Source organism: Octopus bimaculoides, chromosome 1 (assembly GCF_046866305.1).
Source record: "Octopus bimaculoides isolate indiv1 chromosome 1, ASM4686630v1, whole genome shotgun sequence".
Lineage (NCBI taxonomy): Eukaryota > Metazoa > Mollusca > Cephalopoda > Octopoda > Octopodidae > Octopus > Octopus bimaculoides.
Window position 1 is genome coordinate 188,044,408 of NC_142928.1, and position 18,072 is coordinate 188,062,479.

At 34.3% G+C, this 18,072-nt stretch overlaps 1 long non-coding RNA gene across 3 annotated transcripts in view; it reads left to right on the forward strand.

Annotated features, from left to right (window-relative positions):
- LOC106879245 (uncharacterized) overlaps positions 1 to 17,131 on the forward strand; it is a 605,185-nt gene extending 588,054 nt beyond the window's left edge. The window contains exons 8-9 of one of the 3 annotated variants that reach the window (XR_016244547.1): positions 1,950 to 2,088; positions 16,540 to 17,131. This is a non-coding gene — a long non-coding RNA (uncharacterized LOC106879245). The remainder of the gene's footprint in view (positions 1 to 1,949; positions 2,089 to 16,539) is intronic. The other 2 variants (XR_016244550.1, XR_016244540.1) reach the window with 2 other exon arrangements.
- Positions 17,132 to 18,072: the final 941 nt, after the last annotated feature.

Sequence of the window (18,072 nt, forward strand, 5' to 3'; positions counted from 1 at the left end):
CGCGCCAGCACACAGACACAGACACACCAGCACGCACACACACATGCACGCACACGCACGCACCGTACGCACACAAATACTTCCAAACAGACAAGAAATATTTCAGGTATGAGGGCGAATTCTTCTAAGTTGATAAACAAGCTTAGAAAAGCCAAGCCTGTATTGGATTATGCACTTATTGGTTGTAAACCTCGAAGTGACTAAGGAACGTTAAGTTACAGAGAGATTACAAAAGAAAAGCAGACGGGATAAGCTTCACACAATTTTCAATGATAAAAATGATAAATCTCTATTAAGAATAAAAATAGGAATACAAAATAGTTATCATGATCTATACGGCAGCCTGTCTCTCTCTTAAAATCTCATATTATCTCAGAATAGACAGATCTTTGTTCATATGAGTACGATTGAGTTTTTGCTTCGAAGAGATGAAATCGGGATATCTAGATGTGTGCAGTGCAGTTATGCCGCAATATTGTTAGCCTGAATACATTATATATCTATAATAAAATATGTAATGCAATATACATTAATACATTATATTATATATATATATATACAAGGCGCAGGAGTGGCTGTGTAGTAAGTAGCTTGCCTACCCACTACATGGTTCCGGGTTCAGTCCCACTGCGTGGCATCTTGGGCAAGTGTCTTCTACTATAGCCTCGGGCCGACCAAAGCCTTGTGAGTGAATTTGGTAGACGGAAACTGGAAGAAGCCCGTCGTATATATGTATATATATATATGTATGTGTGTTTGTGTGTCTGTGTTTTTCCCCCTAACATCACTTGACAACCGATGCTGGTGCGTTTACGTCTCCGTAACTTAGCGGTTCGGCAAAAGAGACCGATAGAATAAGTACTAGGCTTCCAAAGAATAAGTCCTGGGGGTCGATTTACTCGACTAAAGGCGGTGCTCCAGCATGGCCGCAACAAGTAAAAGAGTAAAGAGAGAGAAACAGTATTGTTGGAAATGAGGATATTACTTTCAATATTCATTTCCTTTCGATTGTAATTATCAAATGTTTTCGCTAAAGAGGTACCATAGCCTTTTAGGGTTATGCGAGATGTTGCTGTTAGTCGTTGGAAATTATTATTATGGTTTGGTTCAGCTTCGGTCTTATTCCTGGTAGGATTTATGTGGCTTCCGTGTTACTATCTGTAACCTTAGGTTTCCACAAGTTTTTAGCAGTCTTCCAAGTGCTTCTGATAATCCTTGCTGTCCCTAAGAGCCAAACTTTCTGTAGGAGCTCTACTGAACATTCTCTTTCAATCTCTCCAGTCATTTGTCGATATTTTTGCTTACTGTCCCCAACGCACCAATTATTATAGACACGACCTTTACTGTTCGCATGTTCCATATTATTCCTATTTCAAATTTGAAGGGATTGTATCTTTTTATGATCCTGGAATCAAACAGGCATGATGGATCAATAAGTAAACAATTTCCCATTTCCTTATATTATTATTATTATTATTATTATTATTATTATTATTATTATTATTATTATTATTATTATTATTGTTATTATTATTATTGTTGTTGTTGTTGTTGTTAAGGCGGCGAGCTGGCAGAATCGGTAGCACGCTGGACGGAGTGCTTAGCGGTATTTCGCCCATCGCTACGTTCCGAGTTCAAATTCCGCCGAGGTCGACTTTGCCTTTCGTCCTTTCGGGGTCTATAAATTAAATACCAGTGAAACACTGGGGTCGATGTAATCGATTTAATTCCCCACCTCCAAGCTGCCCTTATGACAAAAATTTGAAACCATTATTATCATTATTGTTGTTGTTACTACTTATACTACTAATACAACTATTATTATTATTGTTGTTTTTGTTATAATCAGAGAGATATTGTAAACACGATGTAATTTTTTATTCCTTTAAACAAAATCTGGAATTCTTCATCATATAAAGAACGTCTTTTACTCTCTTTTTTCTTTTCAGGATTCAAAACCGAACCTATATCTTGAAAAACAACTAAAAAGACAAGATATTAGAAGTGCAAAAACAGGGTTAAAAAAAAGCTGCTGTATCCTTCAGAAAAACTGAAGGGTGGACATGACCAAGAGATCGCAAACAACAGGTAAGTTGAATATTTATTTGCTGCAGACTTACTAAACGAAACAGATGATCGTCAATATACAGACACACCTTTTAACTAACTGCCCCTGTTGAGTAACGTTACTCCAGATATCTTTTGGAGGAATCCATTTCGGCATTATCATGCATTTGATCGTATTTCGTGTTTATCTTAATGAAACAGCTGTTGAGCACAAAGTATTAACTATATATGAAATTAATGCATTTTGGCTGCCCTTAAAGTCATTTTAGCCGATTATGTATATACATGCATGTCGTCCCCATGTAATGTAAATAAAATTCTGGCGTTTAACGAATTGATGTCAATTGAACTCTTAATGACTGTGATTTTCTTTATTGTACATCAATTCTGTATATAGATAGATAGATATACAACTAGAGAGAGAAAAAATACATTTATGCAAGAGTGTGTGTGTGTGTGTGCGTGTGTACGTGTGTGTAATGTGTGCGTGTGAAAAAGATAAAGTGAGCGAGCGTATTTCACAATGAATTGATATGCAAAAACTAATCTCATAATAATATTTACCCGGAAGCGAGTATGCTGATACCTACATTGTTCTTGCATTGTGGTTGTGTAATAGATAGAACAAGTCAGAGATTGAGTAATTCAGTTATTCCACCGCTCTCTGTGTGTGTTTGTGTGTGTGTGTGTGTGTGTGTGTGTGTGTGTGTGTGTGTGTGTGTGTGTGTGTGTGTGTGTGTGTGCATTTGTGTATATATGAAGATAATTCGCCGCTAACATCTTTATAACGTTTATAATAACTTTCAAACTTAACTGTTTCATAAAATTTAAACTCAGCAAATGATTCCTTCTGCTGCATTTGTTCGTTTTGATTAATTCCAAGTGACTGTTGTGATAATATGCAAGTTCGCAGAAGTTTCTTTTTAAGAAATATATTTTCGTCTGCATATATTCCACTTAGTCTACATTTGTAGCAATAAGATAAGACATTTTTTGTCACTTCAGAAAAAAAAGTTACGTTTTTCAATTGACGTTTTATATATAGATACACACACATTCTCATACACACGCACTCAAATACACACACATTATATATATATATATATATATATATATATATATACGAACACATACACACATATCAAACAGAAGATTTTGAAATGTCTACATCAAACGATATGAAAATAATCTCCCGCTATAGTTTGATATATAGGTACGTGTCTGTATCCTCATATATAATGTTTGTTAGTGTATGTCTGTGACTACGTCTGTGTGGGGGGGGGGTGTCTAGACGCACTCATGTTTGCGTACTCACCTGATTTATGTCTATCTGTGTCTTACACTCTGCCAAAAAATACTAGCCTCCTAGGTCATATCACCGATTCGACTCTGCATGAAGAAAACCTGGTAATTTTTGGAAGCTATTAAGAGGCCAGACATCTATAGCATTTCCAAGACTGAATACGTCGCATTTCTATTAAAACATCTCTGAGTTAGAAACTTCTTCAGCAGGTGAGCGTGACCAAACAATAAGTGTACCCCACACAGGCATAAAAACACACACACACACCCATATATATATGTGTGTGTGTGTGTGTATGTATATATATATATATATATATATATATATATATATATATATATATATATATATATATATATATATATATATATATATGCACACCGTGGCTGTGTATTAATAAGTTTGCTTCCCAACCTCATACTTCCGGGTTCAGTCCCATTGCGTGGCATCTTAGGCAAGTGTTCTGTTATAGTCGTGGGCTGGACCAATGCCTTGTGAATGGATTTGGTAGACGGAAACTGAAGGAAGCCTTTCATATATATGTGTATACGTGTCTGTGTGTCTTTATGTCTGTGTTTATCCCGCACCAGTGCTTGACAACCGGCGCTGGTGTGTTTATGTCCCCATGACTTAGCGGTTCGGGAAAAGTAGCCCGATAGAGAAAGTAGCAGGCTAAATATAAAAATGAGCACTGATATCGATTCGTTAGATTTAAAATCCTTCAAGGCGGTGCCCCAGCATGGCCGCAGTCTAATGACTGAAACAAGCTAATGATAAAAGATAAACGGTAAAAACACATACACACATACACACACTGACGTTATCATCGTACATCTGAGAAATCATAAGTATCACATGTAGAATTTATTTTTAGATCACATTTAAAACATAACCACCTGATCGATAAATATTTCGTCTACCATATCGTCCACTCGGCAGAAAGCTGTGTCAGAATGAGAGTCTATCTAAAGTAAAACTGTTGTGAAAAGAGCATGGAATAAGAAATTACTCTAGGTACTAAAAAATAAGTCAGACTGTAATAGACGAAATTAGAAGACGACTCCCGTATCGTCTGTAAACATTGTTATATGACACAACAGAAATACATAGCTTATACATGTGGAGGTTTTTTCGTAGCTAAACGTATATATGGAGATCTAAATGCATAATATAACACCGAGCTGCATAACCTAATATACTTTCATGCATATTGACATTTTACAGAGAGCGTATTGACCTTGAAAGAGAATCCAATGATTTCAGACCAAAAGCCTTTGATTGTTATGAACAAAAGGGCAATGTCCATAATATATGATCATGTGTAAATGCTACATTAATAGAGATACGTTAAATGATAGTCTCCCAAGATTTGCATTATTTACATAATAATGACAATTTACCAGCAACTTTATTGATAATGGCATCTAATTGAGGTATTCTGCGTTTCAAACTGCGATATCGCAAAAGTTGTCTGTTTAACGCTAAAGCCTCAAGAGGAGTTTCGTATCATGTGGTAAGATAGTAAACATGCTGGGCCAAAAAGTAGGTTAAATTATAAATCATTTGAACATATTATTTCTGGTATTTATGTAATTTCATTCCGGGAATATTTTGAAATGTTTGTGTTTAATATATTATTTGATTTCTTCAAAACATTTCGCTTCTGCGAAGAAATTCTCCATTCGTTTCGTTTCTGTTATATAGTCGTGGCACTCCGTCGCTTACGACGACGAGGGTTCCAGTTGATCCGATCAACGGAGGGCCTGCTCGTGAAATTAACGTGCAAGTAGCTGAGCACTCCACAGACACGTATACTATTAACGTAGTTATCGGGGATATTTAGTGTGACAAGGCCGACCCTTTGAAATACAGGTACAACAGAAACAGGAAGAAAGAGTGAAAGAAAGTTATTTTGAAAGAGTACCGCAAGGTTCGCCACCACTCCCTGCCGGAGCCTCATGGAGCTTTAGGTATTTTCGCTCAATAAACATTCACAATGCCCGTTCAGGGAATCGAAACCGCCATTCTACGACCGCGAGTCCGCTGTCCTAACCACTTGGCCACTGCGCCTTGTGTGTATTCAAGGAGGTACCCCAGCTGTAATAACTTAAACAAGTAAAAGATAGAAAATACCTATAGACAGATAGATTGTATTAAAGGTACCATAAATAAATAAATATCTATTTATTCAGCATATAATCGCCACCGTTAACAATAACACTTACCCACCTCAAAACCCATTTCCTGATCCCTCTGGAAGGGAAACATGCTTGGAATACCGTTTCGCTATCGACCCAGCTACTGACTGTCTTTTCCATTAGTAAGGATTTGAAGTGACCTGAAGAAGTGAAAATCTGATGCCACTAAATCTGTGGAGGAGACTGAAGCAGAATTGGGGAGTTCTTCTCCCCAACCTAATGCATTTATATTTTCTTGGTTTATATTCACAGAATGTGGCCTTACATAATCATATTACAGGATTACTCCCTTTCTATTGTACCCACTTCCCTTCTCTATACACATCCTCAATCTGCTTCAAATGATTTTGCACAGTGAACTAAGACTCATTAAACCTCCTGGATAGGACCCCGATACTTTGACAGAAATTTCTTTGAAATACGACATTACTTTTCGATACCCCTAATATATATGTGTTTCACGTATTATTGATTATGTCAGTAAAGAAAGACTATTAATTTTGCCAGCAAAGGAGAGATTAGGTAAGATGGCTACGATACTTCTGCATTATTGTAAAACTTAAATTGATGTAATTGACAGTGAATGTTTGCAACGCAGTTACAAAGTTGTGAGCACAAATAAATAAATTTGTTTTGTTTCTTTTTTTCTATAAATATCGATTCTGTCTGTCTTCGATGCAACGATAACGATGTGTATGTATATATGTGTGTCTGTGTATGCATATATATATATATATATATATATATATATATATATATATATATATATATATATATATATATATATATATATATATATATATATATATATATATATATATATATATATATACATATGCGTGTGTCTGTGTATGTATGCTTCATCATTTGTATTCTGTCGTCTGTCTAGTTATTCATTAAATTTAGACTAAACGTACAGGATGCAAGTTTGATTGACGTTAGATATACTTAATGACATCAGTTTAAATTATTCCTTTGAAAACGAATAACAAATATACTGTGTGGTAAAGTTGTTTATCAACCTTTGATGTTTGGAGGATTTGTTAAAGTTGACGCTTGGCAAAACTGAAAGGAAAAACAGTAAACACTACATTTAACGCCTCCAAGTTAATACGATTGCTATGATGACTGCATTTCTTATCATCAATAAAAAGAATGTCGAATTAGGTGCTATAGGTCAAGTCATATACAGAAAATGCGATTGTAGACGAATCTTTTCAATCTTTAATTATTTATGACCTTCAAATGTGAATAAATTGCAATAATGTCACGTATCTCAGTATTCAAAATCTTGTTTATCATTTAGCCAGTCCTGAATGACTGGTCCCATCATAAAATACACTCCAGCTATGCACATCTATGCTTTTGCATCAGGCATCGCCTACCTGGAAGTATATAATCAACTGTGTCTTTTGTTAAAGTGAGTGTATGATCTGAAAGTTCTATTGCTGTTGCTTCTTGCTGGTTGTGCGATCTGGTACATGCCTCCTCGTTTGTTTGTCTGTGTCCCCGCCAGTGCATATTGTCAATCATGCTAATAGATATTAACCATCGCATTAATAATTATTTTATCGAAAGGCTTTTTGGAAGAATCATATAGATATTTCATTCAATTTCAATCGGATAGATGGGAATAGAACACTTTATGAAACTATTTTAAATAGGTGGTTATATTATTGATTGAAACAGGCAAAGATGCGCAAAGTTTCAATAGAAACATGTTGGTACAGATAAAACTATGCAAACTGTTTGATATAGATATTTTGACCCAGACCGTTTGATACGCATATTTAAGATACTTTTGAAACAAGCCTGCTGATACAGATATTTTTAATGTAGACACTTCAATCGAAACTTCACTACACAAACATATAAATTGTGGCCTTGCATTATCATTTTACTCAATTACTTCTTTTCTATTCTAACCACTTCCTTTCCCAACACCTCAAACTGCTTGAGATGATCTTGTATAGTGGACTAAGATTTATTAAACCTCCTGGATAAATCTCCGATACTTTCACAAGGATTCTTTTGTGGTGTGGTGTCAGACTGATTAGAAATATATATATACACACGGGGGTACTACATGAGCACTTGCATTTCTAAAAATAGAAATCAAAAATACTTCTGTGCCACGGAATAGTCACAGATCTACTACAGGCCTGCACGCATATTGATTATTTCACTGAAAAAAAAATTACTAATTTTGCTAGCAAAGTACAGATTATATTAGACGGCTTCGTATTGATACAGATGTAATTGAAACAAACAGTTTGTAACATTTTGTTACAGACATTATATATTTCTTATTTTACCTGTTGTATCATATCGATAAAACATGTGGCCCAAACATGTCGATACAGATAGATTGACATTGCTGAAACAGGCGTTTTGATGCAAATATCCAGAATACACTCATTTTTGATACAGATATTTTTGATACATGCATTTCGATACAAGCGATGTACAACAAATATTAAAGATGTTTCTATTACGAATGAATTGATGCAGTCATTTTTATACAAACATTTTGAATAGACACATTTCGATACAAACATTGCGACACATTTTCATACAAGTATTTTTATATAGATATTTCTACTACAGACAATTTGATGGAAATATTTTTGATACGGACATTTCAATACAAATGATGTAACACAAACATTTTGATACAGATAATTTTTAACACAGTTATTTCATTTTAAAAACACCCATTTCGATAAATAGTAGCACAGACATTCTGTTACGGACGTTTCCATTACGTGACACGAATGTTTCACACAGATGAATGGATACAGATATTTTTGAAACAGACGTTTTGACATAGATATTTTAACAGTCATTTTACTGCAGATATTTTAATACAAACATTTTACATGCAACTTTTTATACACTCATCTCGATACACAAATTGTGAAACGTTTTGACCCAGATATTTTTAAACAGACATTTTGCTACAAATAATTTGACACAGATATTTTCATACAGAATTTTCTGATACCATTATTTTCTTCTCTTATACACATGTTGACGTCGAGATTTTCATAAACCTGTTGATTCAAGCATTTTTGGTACATGCACTTTAATGCATGCACTTTGGTACACGAGGTTTTGATAGAGTTCTTTCTGACGCTATATTTTGACAAAGAAATTTTTCATTATAGAAACTATTGATTTTCTGGCAGAAATAACTTAGTTTCTCTTAAGTACAACTCTGTTACAAGCCAACAGACTAATAACCGAAAACTAATTGAGAAACAAACTGAAACTCCCTATAGCTGAGAAAGCCTCTTCGTATACGTTCCACCTACTAGAAATAGCTGTCAAATATATCTCAGATTACTTCAGACTATATTAAAAGGAGGGAGTTCTACTTTTAGATGCCCTATATCTGAATAAAAAACGAGATGTTCACGACTGACATTGTCTTTCACCATAGGGCTTTATCAGTCCTGAGTTGCAGCCAAATAGAAACAAAAACAAAAGTTTCATTTGGAACTTGGTATTTATATTTTAGAGTCAAGCTCACGATTGACCACCAACGACTTATCATTATTATCTTATTGGATTCTCATTTTGTCAACGTCATGATATTCTTCTGGTTACCGATACAGTGTGGAACAACTTTGATATAAATCGCAATTGTAAGCGCTGAAAGTAAGGTATTTTGTCATTAATTTCATGATGAAATATATATTCCATCGGTGGTGGCATTTGCAATGGTTATTACAAGTATTACAACGCGAATTTTTATTAATATTACATATCAATACTGGAATATCAGCAGCTACATTAGCACCCACACCGAGCAATCCTTATCATCAGGGTGCTAGGCATAACTAATATCTATCATATCAGCAATCTTATATTTAGACATTAGATTTTATTTATATCGTCTGGATATAGATATATCAGGCATTGGACGTTGCATCGTTAAAACACAAATTATCAGAACTAATAAAATGAATAATTACATTTCTCCATAAATCCAAACCGTTGAGTAGTTCCTATTGTTATTAAAGAAAATAAACAGCCATTATTTGTCCTGTGTGGTTTTGCTTCTATAAATATTGACAATATACGGAATCACATGCAATTTTTTCTGCGTAATCCTTCTGGTATTTCTTATTTATAAAGATGTAACTCCATCTTCTCAAGGATAAATAAATATATTTTCATATCCTATGGGATATTTAGAGAATGTGCATTCTATTAGGTTTATGTTTAGAAATATTTCTGGCTAAATTTCGTGACAAATAACTCAAACAGATATATTTCTCTCTTCGAATTGTAATTCAAAATGGAACTAAAAAATCGCCAGGTTATCTAACACGAACCACGAATTTATTTGTTAGTTTTAAGAGAAAAGAAATTTGTTTACTTGATTTATAAGTCTTCATGCTGCTTGTCGATTTTCTTTCGATATTAAAGAAGGTTATTCAAAAGTAAAGAAACTAAATTGTAAAATATATGAAAATGAATGCTGATAATAGTGTCAATAGTGAAATTCCAATAAATGATTGTAGGTTCGATTACTATTTCTACTGCTTCGATACCAATATCAATATGGTCTTAGACGAAGCACTATTATGAACGAAAATGTAGGCAAATATTAGTCAAACACTTGAATATTTCTTATATATGAACGATGTGATTGGGGCAAATACACTTGTTCGTTCGTTCTTTACCGTTTGCATGTGGAACGTATTGATTAAATATCATATATCGATCAAGTGAATCTCATTTACATGCCATTATAAAAGAAGTTTCGATGACTTTAGAAATAGTAACATTAATAAGTAGTAAATCATAAGTTGATTAGTTGATACTATGATGTATGAAGATGTGTTGCATGAATATAGATTTGTGATGAAGATGTTCACTTCACACCCAAGTGGATGTTGGTTCGACCCCACAGTGTCACTTTTAGAAAGTGTCTTTTCACCAAAGCTCCTAATTTGCCGAAATGTTTTAAGTAAAATATGGTAGACGGAGAATGTATTGAAGTCCTTGGGTATGAACCTAGTCCTTGGGCTCATTTAGCAGATTAATGTCTTTTGAATTCATTCAAGACAGATCATTCGTATTTGCGTGACTTTTAAGTCTCACACCATCATCAGCCCATTAAGGCCCTAAAAACAAGATCAATCTGTACCAAGCGGCTTTACTCTGCGTGCTTTAGCTTCGTTACTATGGCCACAGATTTGATACTTATTGATCATACCACGTATATGTATATATGTTTATATTTGTATATATATATATATATATGCATATACATATATATACATACACATGTGTGTGTGGGTGTGTATGTTTGTGACGACATATATGTGCGTGAGCATGTTTGCATGTGCGTTTCTACTAGGGATAAGAGGTAAAATGAGGTAAAATACTTGCCGTGCCGTAAGATCAAATCCGATACCTCTTCGTTACTAAGCTAACAGTGTTAGCCAAACAGTCATGTCCATGTTCATTTGTTTCAACGCAGAATTTCAAACAACATATATATATATATATATATATATATATATATATATATATATATATATATATATATATATATATATATATATATTAAATATATATTTTTTTTATATAAAGCAAGATTTTATAAAATATATAGTATCTGTTAACAGTCTTAGCAAAAACCTCACAGGTGAGTTTTTGTATATATATATATCTTAAAAAATAGACCTCAAAATCGATGCACTGAAGATACCTTATTGCAGCAACTATTATAATTGTTGCTGCAATAAGGTATCTTCAATGCATCGATTTTGAGCTCTATTTTTTAAGATATATATATATATATATATATATATATATATATATACTTTCCACCTTGTTGCACATTTCATGTGCTTACTCCGGTATATATATATATATATATATATATATATATATATATATATATATATAAACGTTACTTTACTAAAAGAAATATTCTTTGCTCTTTTATATACAATTATTTTCGCCATAATTGTATTAGCATTTCTTTACGAAGTTCAGATACTTCTGTCTAATGATCGTCGGTCATAAACATGTCATAAACATATTGTTTTGTCATACTAGACTATCGTCATGTATTGTACATTCTCATTTACTATATTAGTTTTATTTCCCATTTTCTTTTTATCTTTCGTATTTCTTAATTAATTACAAACAGGAAATTAGTTTTGGAACATGCTGGCAATATTCTGCTAAACTATCACGTGGTGTTTTATTCTTTTACTGGTCGAAGTCGTTGAACTTGCAGCCAAGCTAGGGCATCGCCTCCAGCTTGATTTTATCTTCTTTTATTTTTCTATTTTCTTCTGTCAACTCTGTATCAACCCGAGTACTTATAATGCTGCTCATAATATCGATTTCTGAATATCGAATTCATACCTTCACCTTTCTTCTGTGCATCTATAAAATCACAAGATATTTATTTATACACGTTTGCAACGATATTCTTATTATTCTTTCATTCTTTTATTCTTTCACTTATTTCAGTCATTTGACTGTGGCTATGCTAGAGTACAGCCTTTAGTCGAACAAATCGACCCCAGGACTTATTCTTTGTAAGCCTAGTACTTATTCAACCGGTCACTTTTGCTGAACCGCTAGTTTACGGAAACGTAAGCACACCAACATCGATTGTCAAGCGATGGTAGGGGAACAAATACAGACACACAAGCATATATATATATATATATATATATATATATATATATATATATATATATATATATATATATATATATATATATATATATATATACATATATACATATATATATATATATATATATATATATATATATATATATACGACGGGCTTCTTTCAGTTTCCGTCTACCAAATCAACTCACAAGGCTTTGGTCGACCCGAGGCTATTGTAGAAGACACTTGCCCAAAGTGCCACGGAATGGGACCGAACTCGGAACCATGTGGCTGGTAAGCAAGCTACTTACCACATAGCCATTCCTGCGCCTATATATATATATATATATATATATATATATATATATATATATATATTTACTATGTTACATAAGTGACAGAATGACTCAATGGCCGAGAGTTTCGTGAGTTAGCACTTTTCAAATTCTAACCCACGAAACTCTTAGTCCTTGAGTCACTCTGTTGCTTCTGCTAAATATTGGTTCCGAAGCTTCGGCAGACGGGCAGCAATTTTAGGAGGTGTATATCGACCGCAGTACTCAGCTGGTACTTATTTTTTCGACTCCGAAAAGATGAAAGGCGAATATGGCGCCGTCGAAATTTGAATTCAGAACCAAAAGTCAGAAGAATTGCGGCTAAGCTTCTTTTTTTTTTTTTTTTTTTTTTTTTTTACCGGCGCGGTAACGATTGCACTAGATTCGCCGCCTTTAGCTCCTGCTAAATATTGCTTTCAAATTTTAGTACAAGGTTAGCCATGTCGAGGTAGGGGGTTAAGTCGATTGCATACCCCCCCCCCTCCTCCCTACTACATAGCTGGACTTATTTTATGGACACCGAAAGGATTAAAAACAATGTCGATCCTCGGCGGAAACTAAACTCAGAATGTAAAGTCGGAAGGAATACTACTAAGCATATAGGTATGTATGTATGTATGTATTATGTATGTATGTATTATGTATGTGTGTGTGTGTGTGTGTATGTATGTATGTATGTATGTATGTATGTATGTATACACTCATTCATAGTTTGAGTTCAATTTTTCCTATTTGCTTCGCCAAACTTGTACATAATTTATGTTGGTATATGCAATTATGTACTGTGACTATGTCATGTGTGTGTGTGTGTGTGTGTGTGTGTGTGTGTGTGTGTGTGTGTGTGTGTATGTGTGTGTGTGTGGACAGAAGCACTAAATACTCAACGCGTTCGTCTATCTAATGTAAATTCTATTTTATTTTTAAAATAGAAATTTTAGAATTTGATTAATACTTCGGCCTCCATCTTTTGAGAAATAAATGTTTTACACAACGATTCGTCTGTCCCAGATAACAATACACATACAATTACATTCGCTCTCACACATGCTCTCACGTAAACTTAAAACACACACACACACACACACACACACACACACACACATGTATATATTGTTGACGTCAAAATAAATTATTTACAAACGTTATTAGAATATTTGTTACCTTCTAAACATATTTCTTAATTAGTACATTACTGATTGTTTACTCAGACAAATTATCCAACAAATGTTATATGTGTGCGCTCACATATGTGTATGTGTCTGTGTGTTTCTTTGTGTGTGTGACTGTGCGTGAGTATCTGTGTCTGTGTGTATCTGCGTGTCTGTGTGATTGTGTGTGAGGAGTGTTCGTGTGCGAGAGGGAGAGAGAGAGAAAACGTGTCCCCTTTCTATATGACTCTAACTGTCCACGCTCTCGATTTTTCTCTCTCTCTCGTTCTGTCTATCCATCTATATCGATCTCTATCTATCTATCTATCTGATAGCATGGGGGAATGTGTTACTTAGGGTCTTAGTCAAGACACGGTAAAGCGTCGGAGAGACACACTTGTCAGCTGTCTACCTCAACCATAATTACTGTCTTTATATAAACAAATGGTTTTACAATGACAGAAACGCATAAATGGGAAAGTTATATGACGTGTGCCGTTCCTTCAAAAATATTACCCACTTAACGGAAGGAGAAAATAACACAATTTGACTATCAAAAATGGATGTCAGAATCCGTTCTTCTTGAGTTCATATAAACTTTATGACTCTCATGTTTTCTTCACTGTTTATTGACGCTACAATAAAAAGTCGAAAGTTGAAATTTTGTTGCTAGCAGTTGATTTTTCAGTCAAACCAAGGAAGTTGTTTCCATTGAATTTTCAAATTGCTGACACAATCTGTCGATCACAAATTCTGACAGATGTGTCGGGATTTTTTAACTCAAAGTTCTCAAAAACAAACACTGCTAGGAATCTCTTCCTATGATCCATCAATCCAGCTAATCAGCCACATGTAACTGATATTTTTATCTCAAAAGGATGAAAGGTAAATTTGACCTCAGCAGAGATTGAACTAATAGCGTAGAGAGCTAGAACCAATACCACCGGTCATTCTAGCTAGCACTGTAACGACTATGCCATTTCACCACTAACAATATGATATTAAAGTTAAATCTTTCCCGATCAAGATGTCAGTGATAAACGAATCATTTATCTGTGGTCATGTCGAAATGAAGCAGCAACGATTATTGGTAAAAGGATTACATTGTCACTGATTCATTTGTGGCTGATCCCGGATAATTAGGTACACTAATTGTAAAAACCGTGTTACGCTTATCACGAATTCATTTGTGATAACATGAGTCGACGATTAATCGCAGATACTGCTTTGGCTGCAAAAGTGCGCTCCATCGACCTTCATCCACGCTAAGAGAACTTGCCGTCGCGAAACGAAACATTTTCTTCTGTTATTCATTTATCACTGAAGGTGCTATGACCGTCATTTAGAAGAGAGTATGACCTGGTGGCATGTACCATGCTAGCGTTAATTGTTTTGGGTGCTTATCACGAAGAGTTGTATGAGATCCCTTCACTCGTGAGCCAGCGGAACATCCAGAATATGACAACTAAAGATTGAAAGACAGACAGGCAGACAGACAGACAGACACGCAGACAAACTGTTAGACATACAGATACAGAGAGGCTGACAAAGTGGGTGCACTTAGCTTGCATTTATTTCCAGCAGTGTAGACAGCACCGACGTGGAACGAAGAGCTTTGCAAAATAGCGCAACGCACCGCATAGTCCAAAGGTCAAATCTATGAACTTATTATCATTAGTCCAACTCCTTAAACATTAGGCAACGAACCTTCATAGGAAAATCCGCGATAAATTCATTAGTATATTATATACAAAGGGGAAAAGTTGGCAGAAACATCAGCACGCCGGGCAAAATACTTAGCGTCATATCGTCTGTCTTTAAGCACTGGGTTCATATTCCGCCAAAGCTCACTTTGCCTGTCATCTTTTCGGGGCCGATAAAATAACTACCAGTTGAACATTGGGGTCGATGTAATCGACTTAATCCCTGCCCTGTACAAAAATTCGAAATCAATATTATATATATTCAATTATATAAGATAGAATGTGTCTCTCGTTCTGCGATGTGTACCTCTCAAAATACGAGTCCGAAAATATTCGATTAATCCTCAGATCGATACAAAATATGGAATATTATTTTCCTTTCGTTTTCGCTTTTCCTTTTTTATTTCCTATATTTTAAAAATACTTAGTTTTTTCTGTTTGCTTGTTTGTTTGTTTTTTTGTTTGTTCGTTTTTTTGTTTGTTTTTTGTTTGTCTTTTTATTTTCGTACTCTGGGGAGAGTAAAATAAAATATTCATCAGATAGGAATGGGATAATTTAAGTAATATCTCGTCAGCTTTAGAGAAGGAACTTTTTTTTTTCAACACACCAATTCCAGCTATCCCAGTTTTATAAGCACGCATTTACATACAGAAATATGTATGTATTCACACATGCATACGTACATACACAAATATATGCGTATGTGTTTGTGTATAAAACCACACACATACACACACGCATACATACTTACATACATGCTTACATACAGACAGACAGACAGGTATATATATATAGATATTCCCATACGCGTGCGTGTGTTTATAAAACCACACACACACACATACATACAAACATACATAATACATACATACATATATATATATAAATATTTGTGTGCGAGAGAGGGTGTGTGTGTGTACGTACATTACTCGTAATGTCGAAGAGTAAGCAAATTAACCACAATTTTAATTATATACAAACATTATTAGTAAAGTCGAGTTAGTCGGTCAACATCTAAGTATATTTCTTAATTAGTATATTATTGACAGTTTCACTGTAGAAATCATCCATCAGACAATATTGATTTCTTTCTTTCTTTCTTTTCTTCTTTTTTTTTTTTTTTGGTACAACAGGAAATGTCTGCTTAAGTGTCATCGTTCTACCGTAAGTGTTCCATTTCACTACAGTCCTCAGTGGTTGTTTGTTTAGTTATTGCTTTCAGATTTTTGTTTTTTTATGAAATATATTGAATGACGCTATGTGGGCCGCTAAAGCTTTTTTATCGTTGTCTATTAAATTGTATAAAATAATGAAATAATTATATAAAAACTTTAAGCAATGCAAGTGGGAAATTAGGGTAAACTATTTTAGGTGATGCCAATAGATATAAACACAAGATATTGTATTACCATACTTGGGTTGTTTAATACTTCTGTTAAATTTCGGGAATGATTCACCTTGTTAAATATGTCCTTATGTTTTATCTTTTGTTTGCATCAATCACTGAACCTTAGTCATACTGGAGCACCGACTTAAAGAATTATAGCCGTACAAATCCGTCTAAGTACATCTGTTTAACTCTGGTACTTATTTTATAGGTCACTTTGACAAGTCATTTACGGAGATGTAAACAAACCAACACCAGTTGTTAAATGGTGGGGAAAAACAAGCACAAGACACAAACAGATTCATGTATGCACCCACACACACACACACACACACGCACATACACACGCTGCAGGCTTTCACATAGCTTCCGTATACCAAATTCATTCTCAAGGTATTAATCGCATCGAAGTTATAGTAGAAGACACTTATTCGAAGTGCAGTGGGTTTGAAACCGAAACCTCGTACTTACAAAACAAGTTCCTTAACGACCCTCTCTTCATTTCTTAGTTAAGATATTCTGATCAGAAATTATCTCAAGAGAGTAATGGCGTATTTTTTGTTGAAAGATTTTTCCATCTGCCTCTACATTTTGCTTGACACATAGGCTAAAATACTTTCATTACTACAGTAACCCCTCAATTATCGCGGGTATTACGTTCCAAAAAATCCACGAAGTAGAAACAGTACGGTACTGTATATTTCTTTATTTATTTATTTATTTTTTGTAATTTGTATATATTTATTTTATTATAAATGCAAAACAACATCTCGGAGGAGTCGACGCAAGCTTAAATAATAAACCGCGATAGATAAACCGCGATATGGCAAGGGATTATAATATATTGTTTTACACGTTTCAGCTACGCAACGGCAGTCATGTGTGTGTGTGTGTGTGTGTGTGTGTGTGTGTGTGTGTGTGTGTGTGTGTGTGATTTTTTTTACTTACCATGCCTTAGAAACTAGAATTCATAAATAAATATTTCTTAATGGGAAACAAAACAAGCAACGCGTCAGAAGTAAGAAAATAGATGCACGCTGTTATGTTTCAAGCTTCTATGAATATCTAAATAGCAAGCTAACCATCGGGAATATTATATTATAATATATACAATGTACATTATAGCAACTGACCATTCAGTTTGATAATGATGTTACGCTAGAAACCGTTATTATTTCGTTGGTCTTTTTCTATTTCAGTAGTTTAGACAAATTCACAATGTTTAATGTGTGTATGTGTGTGTGTGTTCATCTGTGTTTGTGTCATGGGATCTACAAAA